The sequence below is a fragment of the Heterodontus francisci genome, chromosome 37, assembly GCF_036365525.1.
Source record: "Heterodontus francisci isolate sHetFra1 chromosome 37, sHetFra1.hap1, whole genome shotgun sequence".
NCBI classification, from domain to species: domain Eukaryota; kingdom Metazoa; phylum Chordata; class Chondrichthyes; order Heterodontiformes; family Heterodontidae; genus Heterodontus; species Heterodontus francisci.
The window spans coordinates 48,584,239-48,607,377 of NC_090407.1; positions in this window are offsets into that span (position 1 = coordinate 48,584,239).

The following is a 23,139-nucleotide window of genomic DNA, read 5'->3' on the forward strand; positions in this document are numbered from 1 at the left end:
GAGACACCACTCACTGTACAGATATCTCCCTCAGAGACAGGGACTGAGAGACACCAGTCAGAGTACAGATATCTCCCTGAGAGAGAGGGACTGAGAGACACCACTCAGTGCACAGATATCTACCTGAGAGACAGGGACTGAGAGACACCAGTCAGTGTACAGATATCTCCCTGAGAGAGAGGGACTGTGAGACACCACTCAGTGCACAGATATCTCCCTGAGAGAGAGGGACTGAGAGACACCACTCAGTGAATAGATATCTCCCTGAGAGACACCACTCAGTGTACATAAAGCTCACTGAGAGAGAGGGACTGAGAGACACCAGTCAGTGTACAGATATCTCCCTGAGAGACTGGGACTGAGAGACACCAGTCAGTGTACAGATAACTCCCTGAGAGAGAGGGACTGTGAGACACCACTCAGTGTACAGATATCTCCCTGAGAGACAGGGACTGAGAGACGCCAGTCAGTGTACAGATATCTCCCTGAGAGAGAGGGACTGAGAGACACCACTCAGTGTATAGATATCTCCCTGACAGACAGGGACTGAGAGACACCACTCAGTGTACTGATATCTCCCTGAGAGACAGGGGCTGTGAGACACCACTCAGTGTACAGATATCTCCCTGAGAGAGAGGGACTGAGAGACACCAGTCAGTGTACAGATATCTCCCTGAGAGAGAGGGACTGAGAGACACCAGTCAGTGTACATATATCTCCCTGAGAGACAGGGACTGAGAGACACCACTCAGTGTACAGATACCTCCCTGAGAGAGAGGGACTGAGAGGCACCAGTCAGTGTACATATATCTCCCTGAGAGAGAGGGACTGAGAGACACCACTCAGTGTTCAGATATCTCCCTGAGAGAGAGGGACTGAGAGACACCACTCAGTGTACAGATATCTCCCTGAGAGAGAGGGAATGAGAGACACCACTCAGTGTACAGATATCTCCCTGAGAGACAGGGACTGAGAGACACCAGTCAGTGTACAGATATCTCCCTGAGAGAGAGGGACTGTGAGACACCACTCAGTGCACAGATATCTCCCTGAGAGAGAGGGACTGAGAGACACCAGTCAGTGTACAGATATCTCCCTGAGAGAGAGGGACTGAGAGACACCAGTCAGTGTACATATATCTCCCTGAGAGACAGGGACTGAGAGACACCAGTCGGTGTACAGATATCTCCCTGAGAGACACCACTCAGTGTACATAAAGCTCCCTGAGAGACAGGGACTGAGAGACACCAGTCAGTGTACAGATATCTCCCTGAGAGAGAGGGACTGTGAGACACCAGTCAGTGTACAGATATCTCCCTGAGAGAGAGGGACTGAGAGACACCACTCAGTGTATAGATATCTCCCTGAGAGACAGGGACTGAGAGACACCACTCAGTGTACATATATCTCCCTGAGAGACAGGGACTGAGAGACACCACTCAGTGTACAGATACCTCCCTGAGAGAGAGGGACTGAGAGTCACCAGTCAGTGTACAGATATCTCCCTGAGAGAGAGGGACTGAGAGACAGCAGTCAGTGTACATATATCTCCCTGAGAGAGAGGGACTGAGAGACACCACTCAGTGTACAGATATCTCCCTGAGAGACAGGGACTGAGAGACACCAGTCAGTGTACATATATCTCCCTGAGAGACAGGGACTGAGAGACACCACTCAGTGTACAGATATCTCCCTGAGAGACAGGGACTGAGAGACACCACTCAGTGTACAGATATCTCCCTGAGAGAGAGGGACTGAGAGACAGCAGTCAGTGTACAGATATCTCCCTGAGAGACTGGGACTGAGAGACACCAGTCAGTGTACAGATATCTCCCTGAGAGAGAGGGACTGTGAGACACCACTCAGTGTACAGATATCTCCCTGAGAGACAGGGACTGAGAGACACCAGTCAGTGTACAGATATCTCCCTGAGAGAGAGGGACTGAGAGACACCACTCAGTGTACAGATATCTCCCTGAGAGACAGGGGCTGTGAGACACCACTCAGTGTACAGATATCTCCCTGAGAGAGAGGGACTGAGAGACACCAGTCAGTGTACAGATATCTCCCTGAGAGAGAGGGACTGAGAGACACCAGTCAGTGTACATATATCTCCCTGAGAGACAGGGACTGAGAGACACCACTCAGTGTACAGATACCTCCCTGAGAGAGAGGGACTGAGAGGCACCAGTCAGTGTACATATATCTCCCTGAGAGAGAGGGACTGAGAGACACCACTCAGTGTTCAGATATCTCCCTGAGAGAGAGGGAATGAGAGACACCACTCAGTGTACAGATATCTCCCTGAGAGAGAGGGACTGAGAGACACCACTCAGTGTACAGATATCTCCCTGAGAGAGAGGGACTGAGAGACACCAGTCAGTGTACATATATCTCCCTGAGAGACAGGGACTGAGAGACACCAGTCGGTGTACAGATATCTCCCTGAGAGACACCACTCAGTGTACATAAAGCTCCCTGAGAGACAGGGACTGAGAGATAACAGTCAGTGGCACAGGGCGGGACAGTGGCGCAGTGGTTAGCACCGCAGCCTCACAGCTCCAGGGACCCGGGTTCAATTCCAGGTGCTGCCTGTGTGGAGTTTGCAAGTTCTCCCTGTGTCTGCGTGGGTTTTCTCCGGGTGCTCCGGTTTCCTCCCACAAGTCAAAAGACTTGCAGGTTGATAGGTAAATTGGCCATTATAAATTGTCACTAGTGTAGGTAGGTGGTAGGGAAATATAGGGACAGGTGGGGATGTTTGGTAGGAATATGGGATTAGTGTAGGATTAGTATAAATGGGTGGTTGATGTTCGGCACAGACTCGGTGGGCCGAAGGGCCTGTTTCAGTGCTGTATCTCTAACCTAATCTAATATCTCCCTGAGAGACTGGGACTGAGAGACACCAGTCAGTGTACAGATATCTCCCTGAGAGAGAGGGACTGTGAGACACCACTCAGTGTACAGATATCTCCCTGAGAGACAGGGACTGAGAGACGCCAGTCAGTGTACAGATATCTCCCTGAGAGAGAGGGACTGAGAGACACCACTCAGTGTACAGATATCTCCCTGAGAGACAGGAAATGAGAGACACCACTCAGTGTACAGATACCTCCCTGAGAGAGAGGGACTGAGAGACACCAGTCAGTGTACAGATATCTCCCTGAGAGACAGGGACTGAGAGACACCACTCAGTGTACAGATATCTCCCTGAGAGAGAGGGACTGAGAGACACCACTCAGTGTACAGATATCTCCCTGAGAGAGAGGGACTGAAAGACACCAGTCAGTGTACAGATATCTCTCTGAGAGAGAGGGACTGTGAGACACCAGTCAGTGTACAGATATCTCCCTGAGAGAGAGGGACTGAGAGACACCACTCAGTGTACAGATATCTCCCTGAGAGACAGGGACTGAGAGACACCAGTCAGTGTACATATGTCTCCCTGAGAGACAGGGAATGAGAGACACCACTCAGTGTACAGATACCTCCCTGAGAGAGAGGGACTGAGAGACACCAGTCAGTGTACATATATCTCCCTGAGAGAGAGGGACTGAGAGACACCACTCAGTGTACAGATATCTCCCTGAGAGACAGGGACTGAGAGACACCAGTCAGAGTACAGATATCTCCCTGAGAGAGATGGACTGAGAGACACCACTCACAGTACAGATATCTCCCTGAGAGACAGTGACTGAGAGACACCACTCATTGTCCAGATATCTCCCTGAGAGAGAGGGACTGAGAGACACCACTCAGTGTACAGATATCTCCCTGAGAGAGAGGGACTGAGAGACACCAGTCAGTGTACAGATATCTCCCTGAGAGACAGGGACTGAGAGACACCACTCAGTGTACAGATATCTCCCTGAGAGAGAGGGACTGAGAGACACCACTCAGTGTACAGATATCTCCCTGAGAGAGAGGGACTGAAAGACACCAGTCAGTGTACAGATATCTCTCTGAGAGAGAGGGACTGTGAGACACCAGTCAGTGTACAGATATCTCCCTGAGAGAGAGGGACTGAGAGACACCACTCAGTGTACAGATATCTCCCTGAGAGACAGGGACTGAGAGACACCAGTCAGTGTACATATGTCTCCCTGAGAGACAGGGAATGAGAGACACCACTCAGTGTACAGATACCTCCCTGAGAGAGAGGGACTGAGAAACACCAGTCAGTGTACATATATCTCCCTGAGAGAGAGGGACTGAGAGACACCACTCAGTGTACAGATATCTCCCTGAGAGACAGGGACTGAGAGACACCAGTCAGTGTACATATATCTCCCTGAGAGACAGGGACTGAGAGACACCAGTCAGTGTACAGATATCTCCCTGAGAGAGAGGGACTGAGAGACACCACTCAGTGTATAGATATCTCCCTGACAGACAGGGACTGAGAGACACCAGTCAGTGTACAGATATCTCCCTGAGAGACAGGGGCTGTGAGACACCACTCAGTGTAGAGATATCTCCCTGAGAGAGAGGGACTGAGTGACACCAGTCAGTGTACAGATATCTCCCTGAGAGAGAGGGACTGAGAGACACCACTCAGTGTACAGATATCTCCCTGAGAGACAGGGACTGAGAGACACCAGTCAGAGTACAGATATCTCCCTGAGAGAGAGGGACTGAGAGACACCACTCACTGTACAGATATCTCCCTGAGAGACAGGGACTGAGAGACACCACTCAGTGTACAGATATCTCCCTGAGAGACAGGGACTGAGAGACACCAGTCAGAGTACAGATATCTCCCTGAGAGAGAGGGACTGAGAGACACCACTCAGTGTACAGATATCTCCCTGAGAGACAGGGACTGAGAGACACCAGTCAGTGTACATATATCTCCCTGAGAGACAGGGACTGAGAGACACCACTCAGTGTACAGATACCTCCCTGAGAGAGAGGGACTGAGAGACACCACTCAGTGTACATATATCTCCCTGAGAGAGAGGGACTGAGAGACACCAGTCAGAGTACAGATATCTCCCTGAGAGAGAGGGACTGAGAGACACCACTCACTGTACAGATATCTCCCTGAGAGACAGGGACTGAGAGACACCAGTCAGAGTACAGATATCTCCCTGAGAGAGAGGGACTGAGAGACACCACTCACTGTACAGATATCTCCCTGAGAGACAGGGACTGAGAGACACCACTCATTGTCCAGATATCTCCCTGAGAGAGAGGGACTGAGAGACACCACTCAGTGTACAGATATCTCCCTGAGAGACAGGGACTGAGAGACACCAGTCAGTGTACATATATCTCCCTGAGAGACAGGGACTGAGAGACACCACTCAGTGTACAGATACCTCCCTGAGAGAGAGGGACTGAGAGACACCACTCAGTGTACATATATCTCCCTGAGAGAGAGGGACTGAGAGACACCAGTCAGTGTACAGATATCTCCCTGAGAGAGAGGGACTGAGAGACACCACTCACTGTACAGATATCTCCCTGAGAGACAGGGACTGAGAGACACCACTCATTGTCCAGATATCTCCCTGCGAGAGAGGGACTGAGAGACACCACTCAGTGTACAGATATCTCCCTGAGAGACAGGGACTGAGAGACACCAGTCAGTGTACATATATCTCCCTGAGAGACAGGGACTGAGAGACACCACTCAGTGTACAGATACCTCCCTGAGAGAGAGGGACTGAGAGACACCACTCAGTGTACATATATCTCCCTGAGAGAGAGGGACTGAGAGACACCAGTCAGTGTACAGATATCTCCCTGAGAGAGAGGGACTGAGAGACACCACTCAGTGTATAGATATCTCCCTGACAGACAGGGACTGAGAGACACCAGTCAGTGTACAGATATCTCCCTGAGAGACAGGGGCTGTGAGACACCACTCAGTGCACAGATATCTCCCTGAGAGAGAGGGACTGAGAGACACCAGTCAGTGTACAGATATCTCCTTGAGAGAGAGGGACTGAGAGACACCAGTCAGTGTACAAATATCTCCCTGAGAGACAGGGACTGAGAGACACCACTCAGTGTACAGATACCTCCCTGAGAGAGAGGGATTGAGAGGCACCAGTCAGTGTACATATATGTCCCTCAGAGAGAGGGACTGAGAGACACCACTCAGTGTTCAGATATCTCCCTGAGAGAGAGGGACTGAGAGACACTACTCAGTGTACAGATATCTCCCTGAGAGACAGGGACTGAGAGACACCTGTCAGTGTACAGATACCTCCCTGAGAGAGAGGGACTGAGAGACACCAGTCAGTGTACATATATCTCCCTGAGAGACAGGGACTGAGAGACACCACTCAGTGTACAGATATCTCCCTGTGAGAGAGGGACTGAGAGACACCAGTCAGTGTACAGATATCTCCCTGAGAGAGAGGGACTGAGAGACACCAGTCAGTGTACAGATATCTCCCTGAGAGAGAGGGACTGTGAGACACCACTCATTGTACAGATATCTCCCTGAGAGACAGGGACTGAGAGACACCAGTCAGTGTTCAGATATCTCCCTGAGAGAGAGGGACTGAGAGACACCAGTCAGTGTACAGCTATCTCCCTGAGAGACAGGGACTGAGAGACACCAGTCAGTGTACAGATATCTCCCTGAGAGAGAGGGACTGTGAGACACCACTCAGTGTACAGATATCTCCCTGAGAGACAGGGACTGAGAGACACCAGTCAGTGTACAGATATCTCCCTGAGAGAGAAGGACTGAGAGACACCACTCAGTGTACAGATATCTCCTTGAGAGAGAGGGACTGACAGACACCACTCAGTGTACAGATATCTCCCTGAGAGAGAGGGACTGAGAGACACCACTCAGTGTACATATATCTCCCTGAGAGACAGGGACTGAGAGACACCTGTCAGTGTACAGATATCTCCCTGAGAGAGAGGGACTGAAAGACACCACTCAGTGTACATAAAGCTCCCTGAGAGACAGGGACTGAGAGACACCAGTCAGTGTACAGATATCTCCCTGAGAGACACCACTCAGTGTACATAAAGCTCCCTGAGAGACAGGGACTGAGAGACACCAGTCAGTGTACAGATATCTCCCTGAGAGAGAGGGACTGAGAGACACCAGTCAGTGTACAGATATCTCCCTGAGAGAGAGGGACTGAGAGACACCTGTCAGTGTACATATATCTCCCTGAGAGACAGGGACTGAGAGACACCACTCAGTGTACAGATACGTCCCTGAGAGAGAGGGACTGAGAGGCACCAGTCAGTGTACATATATCTCCCTGAGAGAGAGGGACTGAGAGACACCACTCAGTGTTCAGATATCTCCCTGAGAGAGAGGGACTGAAAGACAACACTCAGTGTACAGATATCTCCCTGAGAGAGAGGGACTGAGAGACACCACTCAGTGTACAGATATCTCCCTGAGAGACAGGGACTGAGAGACACCAGTCAGTGTACAGATATCTCCCTGAGAGAGAGGGACTGTGAGACACCACTCAGTGCACAGATATCTCCCTGAGAGAGAGGGACTGAGAGACACCAGTCAGTGTACAGATATCTCCCTGAGAGAGAGGGACTGAGAGACACCAGTCAGTGTACATATATCTCCCTGAGAGACAGGGACTGGGAGACACCAGTCAGTGTACATAAAGCTCCCTGAGAGACAGGGACTGAGAGACACCAGTCGGTGTACAGATATCTCCCTGAGAGACACCACTCAGTGTACATAAAGCTCCCTGAGAGACAGGGACTGAGAGACACCAGTCAGTGTACAGATATCTCCCTGAGAGAGAGGGACTGTGAGACACCAGTCAGTGTACAGATATCTCCCTGAGAGAGAGGGACTGAGAGACACCACTCAGTGTATAGATATCTCCCTGAGAGACAGGGACTGAGAGACACCACTCAGTGTACAGATATCTCCCTGAGAGAGAGGGACTGAGAGACACCACTCAGTGTACAGATATCTCCCTGAGAGAGAGGGACTGAGAGACACCACTCAGTGTACAGATATCTCCCTGAGAGAGAGGGACTGAGAGACACCACTCACTGTACAGATATCTCCCTCAGAGACAGGGACTGAGAGACACCAGTCAGAGTACAGATATCTCCCTGAGAGAGAGGGACTGAGAGACACCACTCAGTGCACAGATATCTCCCTGAGAGACAGGGACTGAGAGACACCAGTCAGTGTACAGATATCTCCCTGAGAGAGAGGGACTGTGAGACACCACTCAGTGCACAGATATCTCCCTGAGAGAGAGGGGCTGAGAGACACCAGTCAGTGTACAGATATCTCCCTGAGAGAGAGGGACTGAGAGACACCACTCAGTGAATAGATATCTCCCTGAGAGACACCACTCAGTGTACATAAAGCTCACTGAGAGACAGGGACTGAGAGACACCAGTCAGTGTACAGATATCTCCCTGAGAGACAGGGACTGAGAGACACCACTCAGTGTACAGATACCTCCCTGAGAGAGAGGGACTGAGAGACACCAGTCAGTGTACAGATATCTCCCTGAGAGAGAGGAACTGAGAGACACCACTCAGTGTACAGATATCTCCCTGAGAGACAGGGACTGAGAGACACCACTCAGTGTATAGATATCTCCCTGACAGACAGGGACTGAGAGACACCAGTCAGTGTACAGATATCTCCCTGAGAGACAGGGGCTGTGAGACACCACTCAGTGTACAGATATCTCCCTGAGAGAGAGGGACTGAGTGACACCAGTCAGTGTACAGATATCTCCCTGAGAGACAGGGACTGAGAGACACCAGTCAGAGTACAGATATCTCCCTGAGAGAGAGGGACTGAGAGACACCACTCACTGTACAGATATCTCCCTGAGAGACAGGGACTGAGAGACACCACTCATCGTCCAGATATCTCCCTGAGAGAGAGGGACTGAGAGACACCACTCAGTGTACAGATATCTCCCTGAGAGACAGGGACTGAGAGACACCAGTCAGTGTACATATATCTCCCTGAGAGACAGGGACTGAGAGACACCACTCAGTGTACAGATACCTCCCTGAGAGAGAGGGACTGAGAGACACCACTCAGTGTACATATATACTCCCTGAGAGAGAGGGACTGAGAGACACCAGTCAGAGTACAGATATCTCCCTGAGAGAGAGGGACTGAGAGACACCACTCACTGTACAGATATCTCCCTGAGAGACAGGGACTGAGAGACACCAGTCAGAGTACAGATATCTCCCTGAGAGAGAGGGACTGAGAGACACCACTCACTGTACAGATATCTCCCTGAGAGACAGGGACTGAGAGACACCACTCAGTGTACAGATATCTCCCTGAGAGACAGGGACTGAGAGACACCACTCAGTGTACAGATATCTCCCTGAGAGACAGGGACTGAGAGACACCAGTCAGTGTACATATATCTCCCTGAGAGACAGGGACTGAGAGACACCACTCAGTGTACAGATACCTCCCTGAGAGAGAGGGACTGAGAGACACCACTCAGTGTACATATATCTCCCTGAGAGAGAGGGACTGAAAGACACCACTCAGTGAATAGATATCTCCCTGAGAGACACCACTCAGTGTACATAAATCTCACTGAGAGACAGGGACTGAGAGACACCAGTCAGTGTACAGATATCTCCCTGAGAGACAGGGACTGAGAGACACCACTCAGTGTACAGATACCTTCCTGAGAGAGAGGGACTGAGAGTCACCAGTCAGTGTACAGATATCTCCCTGAGAGAGAGGGACTGAGAGACACCACTCAGTGTACAGATATCTCCCTGAGAGACAGGGACTGAGAGACACCACTCAGTGTATAGATATCTCCCTGACAGACAGGGACTGAGAGACACCAGTCAGTGTACAGATATCTCCCTGAGAGACAGGGGCTGTGAGACACCACTCAGTGTACAGATATCTCCCTGAGAGATAGGGACTGAGTGACACCAGTCAGTGTACAGATATCTCCCTGAGAGAGAGGGACTGAGAGACACCACTCAGTGTACAGATATCTCCCTGAGAGACAGGGACTGAGAGACACCAGTCAGAGTACAGATATCTCCCTGAGAGAGAGGGACTGAGAGACACCACTCACTGTACAGATATCTCACTGAGAGACAGGGACTGAGAGACACCACTCATTGTCCAGATATCTCCCTGAGAGAGAGGGACTGAGAGACACCACTCAGTGTACAGATATCTCCCTGAGAGACAGGGACTGAGAGACACCAGTCAGTGTACATATATCTCCCTGAGAGACAGGGACTGAGAGACACCACTCAGTGTACAGATACCTCCCTGAGAGAGAGGGACTGAGAGACACCACTCAGTGTACATATATCTCCCTGAGAGAGGGGGACTGAGAGACACCAGTCAGAGTACAGATATCTCCCTGAGAGAGAGGGACTGAGAGACACCACTCACTGTACAGATATCTCCCTGAGAGACAGGGACTGAGAGACACCAGTCAGAGAACAGATATCTCCCTGAGAGAGAAGGACTGAGAGACACCACTCACTGTACAGATATCTCCCTGAGAGACAGGGACTGAGAGACACCACTCATTGTCCAGATATCTCCCTGAGAGACAGGGACTGAGAGACACCACTCAGTGTACAGATATCTCCCTGAGAGACAGGGACTGAGAGACACCAGTCAGTGTACATATATCTCCCTGAGAGACAGGGACTGAGAGACAACACTCAGTGTACAGATACCTCCCTGAGAGAGAGGGACTGAGAGACACCACTCAGTGTACATATATCTCCCTGAGAGAGAGGGACTGAGAGACACCAGTCAGTGTACAGATATCTCCCTGAGAGAGAGGGACTGAGAGACACCACTCACTGTACAGATATCTCCCTGAGAGACAGGGACTGAGAGACACCACTCATTGTCCAGATATCTCCCTGAGAGAGAGGGACTGAGAGACACCACTCAGTGTACAGATATCTCCCTGAGAGACAGGGACTGAGAGACACCAGTCAGTGTACATATATCTCCCTGAGAGACAGGGACTGAGAGACACCACTCAGTGTACAGATACCTCCCTGAGAGAGAGGGACTGAGAGACACCACTCAGTGTACATATATCTCCCTGAGAGAGAGGGACTGAGAGACACCAGTCAGTGTACAGATATCTCCCTGAGAGAGAGGGACTGAGAGACACCACTCAGTGTATAGATATCTCCCTGACAGACAGGGACTGAGAGACACCAGTCAGTGTACAGATATCTCCCTGAGAGACAGGGGCTGTGAGACACCACTAAGTGCACAGATATCTCCCTGAGAGAGAGGGACTGAGAGACACCAGTCAGTGTACAGATATCCCCTTGAGAGAGAGGGACTGAGAGACACCAGTCAGTGTACAAATATCTCCCTGAGAGACAGGGACTGAGAGACACCACTCAGTGTACAGATACCTCCCTGAGAGAGAGGGATTGAGAGGCACCAATCAGTGTACATATATGTCCCTCAGAGAGAGGGACTGAGAGACACCACTCAGTGTTCAGATATCTCCCTGAGAGAGAGGGACTGAGAGACACCACTCAGTGTACAGATATCTCCCTGAGAGACAGGGACTGAGAGACACCTGTCAGTGTACAGATACCTCCCTGAGAGAGAGGGACTGAGAGACACCAGTCAGTGTACATATATCTCCCTGAGAGACAGGGACTGAGAGACACCACTCAGTGTACAGATATCTCCCTGTGAGAGAGGGACTGAGAGACACCACTCAGTGTACAGATATCTCCCTGAGAGAGAGGGACTGAGAGACACCAGTCAGTGTACAGATATCTCCCTGAGAGAGAGGGACTGTGAGACACCACTCAGTGTACAGATATCTCCCTGAGAGACAGGGACTGAGAGACACCAGTCAGTGTACAGATATCTCCCTGAGAGAGAGGGACTGAGAGACACCAGTCAGTGTACAGATATCTCCCTGAGAGACAGGGACTGAGAGACACCAGTCAGTGTACAGATATCTCCCTGAGAGAGAGGGACTGTGAGACACCACTCAGTGTACAGATATCTCCCTGAGAGACAGGGACTGAGAGACACCAGTCAGTGTACAGATATCTCCCTGAGAGAGAGGGACTGAGAGACACCACTCAGTGTACAGATATCTCCTTGAGAGAGAGAGACTGACAGACACCACTCAGTGTACAGATATCTCCCTGAGAGAGAGGGACTGAGAGACACCACTCAGTGTACATATATCTCCCTGAGAGACAGGGACTGAGAGACACCAGTCAGTGTACAGATATCTCCCTGAGAGAGAGGGACTGAGAGACACCACTCAGTGTACATAAAGCTCCCTGAGAGACAGGGACTGAGAGACACCAGTCAGTGTACAGATATCTCCCTGAGAGACACCACTCAGTGTACATAAAGCTCCCTGAGAGACAGGGACTGAGAGACACCAGTCAGTGTACAGATATCTCCCTGAGAGACAGGGACTGAGAGACACCACTCATTGTCCAGATATCTCCCTGAGAGACAGGGACTGAGAGACACCACTCAGTGTACAGATATCTCCCTGAGAGACAGGGACTGAGAGACACCAGTCAGTGTACATATATCTCCATGAGAGACAGGGACTGAGAGACACCACTCAGTGTACAGATACCTCCCTGAGAGAGAGGGACTGAGAGACACGACTCAGTGTACATATATCTCCCTGAGAGAGAGGGACTGAGAGACACCAGTCAGTGTACAGATATCTCCCTGAGAGAGAGGGACTGAGAGACACCACTCACTGTACAGATATCTCCCTGAGAGACAGGGACTGAGAGACACCACTCATTGTCCAGATATCTCCCTGAGAGAGACGGACTGAGAGACACCACTCAGTGTACAGATATCTCCCTGAGAGACAGGGACTGAGAGACACCAGTCAGTGTACATATATCTCCCTGAGAGACAGGGACTGAGAGACACCACTCAGTGTACAGATACCTCCCTGAGAGAGAGGGACTGAGAGACACCACTCAGTGTACATATATCTCCCTGAGAGAGAGGGACTGAGAGACACCAGTCAGTGTACAGATATCTCCCTGAGAGAGAGGGACTGAGAGACACCACTCAGTGTATAGATATCTCCCTGACAGACAGGGACTGAGAGACACCAGTCAGTGTACAGATATCTCCCTGAGAGACAGGGGATGTGAGACACCACTCAGTGCACAGATATCTCCCTGAGAGAGAGGGACTGAGAGACACCAGTCAGTGTACAGATATCTCCTTGAGAGAGAGGGACTGAGAGACACCAGTCAGTGTACAAATATCTCCCTGAGAGACAGGGACTGAGAGACACCACTCAGTGTACAGATACCTCCCTGAGAGAGAGGGATTGAGAGGCACCAATCAGTGTACATATATGTCCCTCAGAGAGAGGGACTGAGAGACACCACTCAGTGTTCAGATATCTCCCTGAGAGAGAGGGACTGAGAGACACCACTCAGTGTACAGATATCTCCCTGAGAGACAGGGACTGAGAGACACCTGTCAGTGTACAGATACCTCCCTGAGAGAGAGGGACTGAGAGACACCAGTCAGTGTACATATATCTCCCTGAGAGACAGGGACTGAGAGACACCACTCAGTGTACAGATATCTCCCTGTGAGAGAGGGACTGAGAGACACCAGTCAGTGTACAGATATCTCCCTGGGAGAGAGGGACTGAGAGACACCAGTCAGTGTACAGATATCTCCCTGAGAGAGAGGGACTGTGAGACACCACTCAGTGTACAGATATCTCCCTGAGAGACAGGGACTGAGAGACACCAGTCAGTGTACAGATATCTCCCTGAGAGAGAGGGACTGAGAGACACCAGTCAGTGTACAGATATCTCCCTGAGAGAGAGGGACTGTGAGACACCACTCAGTGTACAGATATCTCCCTGAGAGACAGGGACTGAGAGACACCAGTCAGTGTACAGATATCTCCCTGAGAGAGAGGGACTGAGAGACACCACTCAGTGTACAGATATCTCCTTGAGAGAGAGGGACTGACAGACACCACTCAGTGTACAGATATCTCCCTGAGAGAGAGGGACTGAGAGACACCACTCAGTGTACATATATCTCCCTGAGAGACAGGGACTGAGAGACACCAGTCAGTGTACAGATATCTCCCTGAGAGAGAGGGACTGAGAGACACCACTCAGTGTACATAAAGCTCCCTGAGAGACAGGGACTGAGAGACACCAGTCAGTGTACAGATATCTCCCTGAGAGACACCACTCAGTGTACATAAAGCTCCCTGAGAGACAGGGACTGAGAGACACCAGTCAGTGTACAGATATCTCCCTGAGAGACAGGGACTGAGAGACACCACTCATTGTCCAGATATCTCCCTGAGAGACAGGGACTGAGAGACACCACTCAGTGTACAGATATCTCCCTGAGAGACAGGGACTGAGAGACACCAGTCAGTGTACATATATCTCCATGAGAGACAGGGACTGAGAGACACCACTCAGTGTACAGATACCTCCCTGAGAGAGAGGGACTGAGAGACACCACTCAGTGTACATATATCACCCTGAGAGAGAGGGACTGAGAGACACCAGTCAGTGTACAGATATCTCCCTGAGAGAGAGGGACTGAGAGACACCACTCACTGTACAGATATCTCCCTGAGAGACAGGGACTGAGAGACACCACTCATTGTCCAGATATCTCCCTGAGAGAGAGGGACTGAGAGACACCACTCAGTGTACAGATATCTCCCTGAGAGACAGGGACTGAGAGACACCAGTCAGTGTACATATATCTCCCTGAGAGACAGGGACTGAGAGACACCACTCAGTGTACAGATACCTCCCTGAGAGAGAGGGACTGAGAGACACCACTCAGTGTATAGATATCTCCCTGACAGTCAGGGACTGAGAGACACCAGTCAGTGTACAGATATCTCCCTGAGAGACAGGGGCTGTGAGACACCACTCAGTGCACAGATATCTCCCTGAGAGAGAGGGACTGAGAGACACCAGTCAGTGTACAGATATCTCCTTGAGAGAGAGGGACTGAGAGACACCAGTCAGTGTACAAATATCTCCCTGAGAGACAGGGACTGAGAGACACCACTCAGTGTACAGATACCTCCCTGAGAGAGAGGGATTGAGAGGCACCAGTCAGTGTACATATATGTCCCTCAGAGAGAGGGACTGAGAGACACCACTCAGTGTTCAGATATCTCCCTGAGAGAGAGGGACTGAGAGACACTACTCAGTGTACAGATATCTCCCTGAGAGACAGGGACTGAGAGACACCTGTCAGTGTACAGATACCTCCATGAGAGAGAGGGACTGAGAGACACCAGTCAGTGTACATATATCTCCCTGAGAGACAGGGACTGAGAGACACCACTCAGTGTACAGATATCTCCCTGTGAGAGAGGGACTGAGAGACACCAGTCAGTGTACAGATATCTCCCTGAGAGAGAGGGACTGAGAGACACCAGTCAGTGTACAGATATCTCCCTGAGAGACAGGGACTGTGAGACACCACTCAGTGTACAGATATCTCCCTGAGAGAGAGGGACTGAGAGACACCAGTTAGTGTTCAGATATCTCCCTGAGAGAGAGGGACTGAGAGACACCAGTCAGTGTACAGATATCTCCCTGAGAGACAGGGACTGAGAGACACCAGTCAGTGTACAGATATCTCCCTGAGAGAGAGGGACTGTGAGACACCACTCAGTGTACAGATATCTCCCTGAGAGACAGGGACTGAGAGACACCAGTCAGTGTACAGATATCTCCCTGAGAGAGAGGGACTGAGAGACACCACTCAGTGTACTGATATCTCCTTGAGAGAGAGGGACTGACAGACACCACTCAGTGTACAGATATCTCCCTGAGAGAGAGGGACTGAGAGACACCACTCAGTGTACATATATCTCCCTGAGAGACAGGGACTGAGAGACACCAGTCAGTGTACAGATATCTCCCTGAGAGAGAGGGACTGAAAGACACCACTCAGTGTACATAAAGCTCCCTGAGAGACAGGGACTGAGAGACACCAGTCAGTGTACAGATATCTCCCTGAGAGACACCACTCAGTGTACATAAATCTCCCTGAGAGACAGGGACTGAGAGACACCAGTCAGTGTACAGATATCTCCCTGAGAGATAGGGACTGAGAGACACCAGTCAGTGTACAGATATCTCCCTGAGAGAAAGGGACTGAGAGACACCAGTCAGTGTACATATATCTCCCTGAGAGACAGGGACTGAGACACCACTCAGTGTACAGATACCTCCCTGAGAGAGAGGGACTGAGAGGCACCAGTCAGTGTACATATATCTCCCTGAGAGAGAGGGACTGAGAGACACCACTCAGTGTTCAGATATCTCCCTGAGAGAGAGGGACTGAGAGACACCACTCAGTGTACAGATATCTCCCTGAGATTGAGGGACTGAGAGACACCACTCAGTATACAGATATCTCCCTGAGAGACAGGGACTGAGAGACACCAGTCAGTGTACAGATATCTCCCTGAGAGAGAGGGACTGTGAGACACCACTCAGTGCACAGATATCTCCCTGAGAGAGAGGGACTGAGAGACACCAGTCAGTGTACAGATATCTCCCTGAGAGAGAGGGACTGAGAGACACCAGTCAGTGTACATATATCTCCCTGAGAGACAGGGACTGGGAGACACCAGTCAGTGTACATAAAGCTCCCTGAGAGACAGGGACTGAGAGACACCAGTCGGTGTACAGATATCTCCCTGAGAGACACCACTCAGTGTACATAAAGCTCCCTGAGAGACAGGGACTGAGAGACATGAGTCAGTGTACAGATATCTCCCTGAGAGAGAGGGACTGTGAGACACCAGTCAGTGTACAGATATCTCCCTGAGAGAGAGGGACTGAGAGACACCACTCAGTGTATAGATATCTCCCTGAGAGACAGGGACTGAGAGACACCACTCAGTGTACAGATATCTCCCTGAGAGAGAGGGACTGAGAGACACCACTCAGTGTACAGATATCTCCCTGAGAGAGAGGGACTGAGAGACACCACTCAGTGTACAGATATCTCCCTGAGAGAGAGGGACTGAGAGACACCACTCACTGTACAGATATCTCCCTCAGAGACAGGGACTGAGAGACACCAGTCAGAGTACAGATATCTCCCTGAGAGAGAGGGACTGAGAGACACCACTCAGTGCACAGATATCTCCCTGAGAGACAGGGACTGAGAGACACCAGTCAGTGTACAGATATCTCCCTGAGAGAGAGGGACTGTGAGACACCACTCAGTGCACAGATATCTCCCTGAGAGAGAGGGGCTGAGAGACACCAGTCAGTGTACAGATATCTCCCTGAGAGAGAGGGACTGAGAGACACCACAAAGTGAATAGATATCTCCCTGAGAGACACCACTCAGTGTACATAAAGCTCACTGAGAGACAGGGACTGAGAGACACCACTCAGTGTACATATATCTACCTGAGAGAGAGGGACTGAGAGACACCAGTCAGTGTACAGATATCTCCCTGAGAGAGAGGGACTGAGAGACACCACTCAGTGAATAGATATCTCCCTGAGAGACACCACTCAGTGTACATAAAGCTCACTGAGAGACAGGGACTGAGAGACACCAGTCAGTGTACAGATATCTCCCTGAGAGACAGGGACTGAGAGACACCACTCAGTGTACAGATACCTCCCTGAGAGAGATGGACTGAGAGTCACCAGTCAGTGTACAGATATCTCCCTGAGAGAGAGGGACTGAGAGACACCACTCAGTGTACAGATATCTCCCTGAGAGACAGGGACTGAGAGACACCACTCAGTGTACAGATATCTCCCTGAGAGACAGGGACTGAGAGACACCAGTCAGTGTACATATATCTCCCTGAGAGAGAGGGACTGAGAGACACCACTCAGTGTACAGATACCTCCCTGAGAGAGAGGGACTGAGAGACACCACTCAGTGTACATATATCTCCCTGAGAGAGAGGGACTGAGAGACACCAGTCAGTGTACAGATATCTCCCTGAGAGAGAGGGACTGAGAGACACCACTCACTGTACAGATATCTCCCTGAGAGACAGGGACTGAGAGACACCACTCATTGTCCAGATATCTCCCTGAGAGAGAGGGACTGAGAGACACCACTCAGTGTACCAATATCTCCCTGAGAGACAGGGACTGAGAGACACCAGTCAGTGTACATATATCTCCCTGAGAGACAGGGACTGAGAGACACCAGTCAGTGTACAGATACCTCCCTGAGAGAGAGGGACTGAGAGACACCACTCAGTGTACATATATCTCCCTGAGAGAGAGGGACTGAGAGACACCAGTCAGTGTACAGATATCTCCCTGAGAGAGAGGGACTGAGAGACACCACTCAGTGTATAGATATCTCCCTGACAGACAGGGACTGAAAGACACCAGTCAGTGTACAGATATCTCCCTGAGAGACAGGGGCTGTGAGACACCACTCAGTGCACAGATATCTCCCTGAGAGAGAGGGACTGAGAGACACCAGTCAGTGTACAGATATCTCCTTGAGAGAGAGGGACTGAGAGACACCAGTCAGTGTACAAATATCTCCCTGAGAGACAGGGACTGAGAGACACCACTCAGTGTACAGATACCTCCCTGAGAGAGAGGGATTGAGAGGCACCAGTCAGTGTACATATATGTCCCTCAGAGACAGGGACTGAGAGACACCTGTCAGTGTACAGATACCTCCCTGAGAGAGAGGGACTGAGAGACACCAGTCAGTGTACATATATCTCCCTGTGAGAGAGGGACTGAGAGACACCAGTCAGTGTACAGATATCTCCCTGAGAGAGAGGGACTGAGAGACACCAGTCAGTGTACAGATATCTCCCTGAGAGAGAGGGACTGTGAGACACCACTCAGTGTACAGATATCTCCCTGAGAGACAGGGACTGAGAGACACCAGTCAGTGTACAGATATCTCCCTGAGAGAGAGGGACTGAGAGACACCAGTCAGTGTACAGATATCTCCCTGAGAGACAGGGACTGAGAGACACCAGTCAGTGTACAGATATCTCCCTGAGAGAGAGGGACTGAGAGACACCACTCAGTGTACAGATATCTCCTTGAGAGAGAGGGACTGACAGACACCACTCAGTGTACAGATATCTCCCTGAGAGAGAGGGACTGAGAGACACCACTCAGTGTACATATATCTCCCTGAGAGACAGGGACTGAGAGACACCAGTCAGTGTACAGATATCTCCCTGAGAGAGAGGGACTGAGAGACACCACTCAGTGTACATAAAGCTCCCTGAGAGACAGGGACTGAGAGACACCAGTCAGTGTACAGATATCTCCCTGAGAGACACCACTCAGTGTACATAAAGCTCCCTGAGAGACAGGGACTGAGAGACACCAGTCAGTGTACAGATATCTCCCTGAGAGAGAGGGACTGTGAGACACCAGTCAGTGCACAGATATCTCCCTGAGAGAGAGGGACTGAGAGACACCACTCAGTGTATAGATATCTCCCTGACAGACAGGGACTGAGAGACACCACTCAGTGTACAGATATCTCCCTGAGAGACAGGGGCTGTGAGACACCCCTCAGTGTACAGATATCTCCCTGAGAGAGAGGGACTGAGAGACACCAGTCAGTGTACAGATATCTCCCTGAGAGAGAGGGACTGAGAGACACCAGTCAGTGTACAGATATCTCCCTGAGAGACAGGGACTGAGAGACACCACTCAGTGTACAGATATCTCCCTGAGAGAGAGGGACTGAGAGACACCACTCAGTGTACAGATATCTCCCTGAGAGAGAGGGACTGAGAGACACCAGTCAGTGTACAGATATCTCCCTGAGAGAGAGGGACTGAGAGACACCACTCAGTGTACAGATATCTCCCTCAGAGACAGGGACTGAGAGACACCAGTCAGAGTACAGATATCTCCCTGAGAGACAGGGACTGAGAGACACCACTCAGTGTACAGATATCTCCCTGAGAGACAGGGACTGAGAGACACCAGTCAGTGTACAGATATCTCCCTGAGAGAGAGGGACTGTGAGACACCACTCAGTGCACAGATATCTCCCTGAGAGAGAGGGGCTGAGAGACACCAGTCAGTGTACAGATATCTCCCTGAGAGAGAGGGACTGAGAGACACCACTCACTGTACAGATATCTCCCTCAGAGACAGGGACTGAGAGACACCAGTCAGAGTACAGATATCTCCCTGAGAGAGAGGGACTGAGAGACACCACTCAGTGTACAGATATCTCCCTGAGAGACAGGGACTGAGAGACACCAGTCAGTGTACAGATATCTCCCTGAGAGAGAGGGACTGTGAGACACCACTCAGTGCACAGATATCTCCCTGAGAGAGAGGGGCTGAGAGACACCAGTCAGTGTACAGATATCTCCCTGAGAGGGAGGGACTGAGAGACACCACTCAGTGAATAGATAACTCCCTGAGAGACACCACTCAGTGTACATAAAGCTCACTGAGAGACAGGGACTGAGAGACACCAGTCAGTGTACAGATATCTCCCTGAGAGACGGGCTGTGAGACACCACTCAGTGTACAGATATCTCCCTGAGAGAGAGGGACTGAGTGACACCAGTCAGTGTACAGATATCTCCCTGAGAGACAGGGACTGAGAGACACCAGTCAGTGTACAGATATCTCCCTGAGAGAGAGGGACTGAGAGACACCACTCAGTGTACAGATATCTCCTTGAGAGAGAGAGACTGGCAGACACCACTCAGTGTACAGATATCTCCCTGAGAGAGAGGGACTGAGAGACACCACTCAGTGTACATATATCTCCCTGAGAGACAGGGACTGAGAGACACCAGTCAGTGTTCAGATATCTCCCTGAGAGAGAGGGACTGAGAGACACCACTCAGTGTACATAAAGCTCCCTGAGAGACAGGGACTGAGAGACACCAGTCAGTGTACAGATATCTCCCTGAGAGACACCACTCAGTGCACAGATATCTCCCTGAGAGAGAGGGACTGAGAGACAGCAGTCAGTGTACAGATATCTCCTTGAGAGAGAGGGACTGAGAGACACCAGTCAGTGTACAAATATCTCCCTGAGAGACAGGGACTGAGAGACACCACTCAGTGTACAGATACCTCCCTGAGAGAGAGGGATTGAGAGGCACCAGTCAGTGTACATATATGTCCCTCAGAGACAGGGACTGAGAGACACCTGTCAGTGTACAGATACCTCCCTGAGAGAGAGGGACTGAGAGACACCAGTCAGTGTACATATATCTCCCTGAGAGACAGGGACTGAGAGACACCACTCAGTGTACAGATATCTCCCTGTGAGAGAGGGACTGAGAGACACCAGTCAGTGTACAGATATCTCCCTGAGAGAGAGGGACTGAGAGACACCAGTCAGTGTACAGATATCTCCCTGAGAGAGAGGGACTGTGAGACACCACTCAGTGTACAGATATCTCCCTGAGAGACAGGGACTGAGAGACACCAGTCAGTGTACAGATATCTCCCTGAGAGAGAGGGACTGAGAGACACCAGTCAGTGTACAGATATCTCCCTGAGAGACAGGGACTGAGAGACACCAGTCAGTGTACAGATATCTCCCTGAGAGAGAGGGACTGAGAGACACCACTCAGTGTACAGATATCTCCTTGAGAGAGAGGGACTGACAGACACCACTCAGTGTACAGATATCTCCCTGAGAGAGAGGGACTGAGAGACACCACTCAGTGTACATATATCTCCCTGAGAGACAGGGACTGAGAGACACCAGTCAGTGTACAGATATCTCCCTGAGAGAGAGGGACTGAGAGACACCACTCAGTGTACATAAAGCTCCCTGAGAGACAGGGACTGAGAGACACCAGTCAGTGTACAGATATCTCCCTGAGAGACACCACTCAGTGTACATAAAGCTCCCTGAGAGACAGGGACTGAGAGACACCAGTCAGTGTACAGATATCTCCCTGAGAGAGAGGGACTGTGAGACACCAGTCAGTGCACAGATATCTCCCTGAGAGAGAGGGACTGAGAGACACCACTCAGTGTATAGATATCTCCCTGACAGACAGGGACTGAGAGACACCACTCAGTGTACAGATATCTCCCTGAGAGACAGGGGCTGTGAGACACCCCTCAGTGTACAGATATCTCCCTGAGAGAGAGGGACTGAGAGACACCAGTCAGTGTACAGATATCTCCCTGAGAGAGAGGGACTGAGAGACACCAGTCAGTGTACAGATATCTCCCTGAGAGACAGGGACTGAGAGACACCACTCAGTGTACAGATATCTCCCTGAGAGAGAGGGACTGAGAGACACCACTCAGTGTACAGATATCTCCCTGAGAGAGAGGGACTGAGAGACACCAGTCAGTGTACAGATATCTCCCTGAGAGAGAGGGACTGAGAGACACCACTCAGTGTACAGATATCTCCCTCAGAGACAGGGACTGAGAGACACCAGTCAGAGTACAGATATCTCCCTGAGAGACAGGGACTGAGAGACACCACTCAGTGTACAGATATCTCCCTGAGAGACAGGGACTGAGAGACACCAGTCAGTGTACAGATATCTCCCTGAGAGAGAGGGACTGTGAGACACCACTCAGTGCACAGATATCTCCCTGAGAGAGAGGGGCTGAGAGACACCAGTCAGTGTACAGATATCTCCCTGAGAGAGAGGGACTGAGAGACACCACTCACTGTACAGATATCTCCCTCAGAGACAGGGACTGAGAGACACCAGTCAGAGTACAGATATCTCCCTGAGAGAGAGGGACTGAGAGACACCACTCAGTGTACAGATATCTCCCTGAGAGACAGGGACTGAGAGACACCAGTCAGTGTACAGATATCTCCCTGAGAGAGAGGGACTGTGAGACACCACTCAGTGCACAGATATCTCCCTGAGAGAGAGGGGCTGAGAGACACCAGTCAGTGTACAGATATCTCCCTGAGAGGGAGGGACTGAGAGACATCACTCAGTGAATAGACAACTCCCTGAGAGACACCACTCAGTGTACATAAAGCTCACTGAGAGACAGGGACTGAGAGACACCAGTCAGTGTACAGATATCTCCCTGAGAGACGGGCTGTGAGACACCACTCAGTGTACAGATATCTCCCTGAGAGAGAGGGACTGAGTGACACCAGTCAGTGTACAGATATCTCCCTGAGAGACAGGGACTGAGAGACACCAGTCA